Genomic DNA, 3,940 nt, shown 5'->3' with positions numbered 1-3,940 from the left:
CACTTAAACTGGTTTGTGTGTAATGTCTGTCCCTAGGCTAAGAGACTAGCTCTGCCGTATTGCCACTCCAACCACAGGCTCTTCAGGAGCTGCCAGGCTAAGCTGGCCATATTGACAAATCAGCAAGGTTATAGCAAACACAAAACCTCCCCCTTCAATCAAAAACTCTCAAACTAGTGGAACAAGGAAAGGCAAAGTCTTAAAAATAACTAGGAGTTACCAATGGCCATGTATGCACCTGATAAAAGAAGCTATGTTGCTTTGATATTCCTTGAAAAGATGACACTGGCCTTAGCTCAGCAGAAATGTGGACAGCAGTGGACGGCCGACTAGCAGACGTTGCTAAGTGCCTCCTGCATCTGTGTCAGCACTCAAGGTAAATGAGGAGATGCCGGATCATGATTTGGATGGGAGATATTTAAGGTCCATTAGATGCACAAGGAAATGGTGAGTCAGATTGACTCTGAATCCTTCCACAGGAAACATCCTACAAGCGAGTTTGGGGAGTAGGGGAGCCATGGGGTGTCCTTTCGTACATAGTCAGCTTCTAGCCTGACCCACTGCAGAACCCAGGGCACCACAAGAGTCAAGGCTCCATTTGGTAGCTTCATTCTTTTTCTCCTGAGCCTTACTATTTCAGTTGGACACAGCAGTCTCCTTTTCCCATCCTAAATTGATATGTAATATTTGTGAGCTGTTAAAAAACGTTGCTGGCAGTCACTTGGACAGCCTCTTAAATATCAGCTATTGGAGTGATGAATACTATGCAACAAGCATACCAAAATGGCACAAATAGCTTGCAATTACAAGGAATGGTTTGGTGCTGGTAACATTCCTGGTTTGGCGCTGGACTTGCCAACAGCTAACATGGACAATACAAGACTCCATCAAGCCTGCTTTTACTGCCAGATTTCCAGATCTCTATACCTGGCTCACAGCCAGATCCAGGTATTTGCACATTTTGGAGCATCTACATAAGACCTTTACAGTGAATTAGTTGCCTAATTAGCTGTACAGGAAATGTCTCAGTGTCTACACATGTAGCCCTATTATGCCACAGTAAACTACTAAACTCTGCAGCAAGTTTGTATTTGAAAATACTAGTATTATCCTGCTTCAGAGTTTGTTTTGTTTTGTTTTTTTATGTGCAGCAACACATGTAGATGCTGACCCAGCTGGCTGGGGCACAAGGATGCTTCAGCGTGGAGGCTTCCTGCCAGCTAGCCCTGCACTGAAGCACCGTTGTGCCCGAGCCAGCCCCTCTGCCGCACATGGAGCTGGGTCATAGCAGCCCCAGACTGACAGGCTGACCTCTGGGATTGACAGGCCCTGCCAGCCAGGGCTGCTCCAACCTGGCTCAACATGCTGCAGTTCAAACAGTGCTCCCAGAAACCATAAACTCTGGTGCAATAAGTTCCGGAGTTCATTGCCTCATGCTAATAGCATGTGTAGATGAGCCCAGTGATTACCAGATCTCTGACAGTCCTCTATAGCACTGTGATTTCCACCCTCTCTGAGCTACGCAAGCTGACCATGAAAGGAGCTATAATTTAGCTATGTGATACATTTTGGTATGCTGCCAGCAATGCCAACCTTAAAGCATTTGAGAAATAGGTGTCAAGACCCTTGGCGCTCATTAGATTATTTAAAACCAGACCCCCCACTCCACTTAAGTTTTAATTCAATAAATTTGAGATTCATGTAAACCATGCCCCTCGGAGCAGGAGCGACATCTCCCCCACACATGACTTTCAACAAAACCTGCAGTAATTGTCAACACTATGCTACCTTAAACTTCAACCCAGCACAACTTCAAAAGTGGCTGGTGCTGTAACTAAAGTGTGAAGGTTAATCAAAGTAGGGCATGAGGGATTCATGCCATAGGGATTCATGCCATTGTTCTTGTAGAAATGGGCATGTGTTTTGTTTAAGGCAACAAAAGATTCAAAGCACTGCTGTCTAGTCAGGGCTCTCTTATAGGCTGGTACATATTACAAGACATATACACAGGTACAAATAATCTGCTTTACACACATGTGCAACCCTCCAGATTCTGGCAGAGTAGGTACACAAGTACCATCCTGGGTCAGACCTCTGGTCCACCTAGCCAAGTATCCTGTCGTGTACAGTGACGGGGGAATGTGAAATGGAAGAGTATTTATGCAGAGCCTATCCAGACTGATCTGAACCCAGTCCTTCCTCCCATACTCAGAGACCTATGATCTAACTATATTGAACTGCACCAAACATCTGATAAAAACTATCTGCTTATCAAGAACTGCTAAATTAAAGGTCTACACCTTGTTGAAAAGTATTATGTGGAGGACAGCTTCTTACACTAGTCCTACATACTCCCCTTAGACTCGGGCGGGCAAAATACAGCCTGCCAGGCCATTCTATCTGGCCTACAGGGCCCCTCCAAAAAACAATTACTACCGAACTGCAGGTGCCCCTCTGAAAGCCAGTGGGAGCCAGGCTTTCAGAAGTTGCATGCCTTGGGACCAGGCAGCCACAGTACCTCCATTTCCGTGGGCTCCTGGTACTCCAGCTGGGAGCCCCACGTGGAGGTACGGAGCATAATGGCATGCGACTGGACAGCTGGTGAGCAGGGAGGGGAGCTCCTGCCCGCAGCGCTGAAGCCGCACATGGTGGCACAGAACTCACCCAGCCCCGCTGGCGCGTATGTGGGTGAGTGTTGGGAGTATTTGTCCGTGCATAGTATGTGTGGGCGACTGTGATGTTTGTGGAGTGCCCCCACCCACCCTCTCCATGGCGCACAGCCCCTACTGCCAGCAACAGCAGCAGGCGGCCAGGCTCTTGGGGCGCTCATGGCCTGCAGCAGGCAGAGCACCCCAGCAGTGTGCGACTCTGGCCAAGTCCCAGGAGCTGCACATGACACAGAGTTGGCTTGGCCCAGCCCACTGGCGCACATCTTCAAAATAAATCAGTCTGGCTCTGTGCCAGCATGTGGGACCAACAGGCCAGGCAAGGCCAGTTTTGTGCTTCCACGTGTGGCTTCCAGCACTCCAGTGGGGAGCTGAATGTAGAGGCATGGATCCAGTCTGGCCCAGCTGTGATGCAAATTCCCAGCTGCAGTGCTGACAGCCCCATGTGCTGGCACAGAGCCAGTCTGGTTGGTCTGCTGGCATGCACTCCTGGCTATAACACCAGGAATCGCACGTCAGGGCATGAAGCCTGGCCAGTCCGATGGTGCATGTACCAGGAGCCATGCACCATCAGGCCAGGCCACCAAGTGCAGCTTTCTGCTGGAGTGCCGGGAGCCCCACATGCTGGCATGGGGCCAGCCTGGTTTGAGGTGAGGGTGGGTGCCAGTGGGCTGGCCCAGGCAGGCTCTATACTGCCACATGCAGCTTCCAGGACTCAGCTGGAGCTCCGCACCACCAGGAGACTCTGCCTGTCATGGGCAAGACACCCTGAGGGCCTGCTGCTGTCACCAGTGGCAGGGGCTGTGTACCATGGAGGGGTGGGGGTGGAGTGGAGGGGCCCAAACCCAACCCACACTCCTACACCGACGCAAAGACTTCCCACAGCCCCACACACTCCTTTACAAACCCCTCCAGACCCCACACTCTTTCACAAACCCACCCCGCTCCCAGCCACACCCCCCACATGCAATATACAAAAGAAAGATTTATTTTGAGCTATTACAAAATCACTTCTATGCAAACGCATGTAAATCAGGACAATTTAAAAAAAAAAAACAAAACAAAACTGAAATTTTATACTAAAAATCAAGCACCTACTATAGGATTGTTTTTTTTCCCAGTTCCAAGATGGCAAACCCCCCTCCCAACAGGAGAACTTGCAAGGGCAGGGGGAAGGGACCTCCAGTGGCAAAAGTCAGGGGTTAGTAGGACTTCCAGTCCCAAGATGGCAATCGGAAGTGGGGGGGGGGGGGGGGGGGGGCCCCCACCCCCCC

Source organism: Gavialis gangeticus, unplaced genomic scaffold, assembly GCF_001723915.1.
Source record: "Gavialis gangeticus isolate Ggan-Ray unplaced genomic scaffold, GavGan_comp1, whole genome shotgun sequence".
Lineage (NCBI taxonomy): Eukaryota > Metazoa > Chordata > Crocodylia > Gavialidae > Gavialis > Gavialis gangeticus.
Note: the sequence above shows the minus strand (reverse complement) of the source record.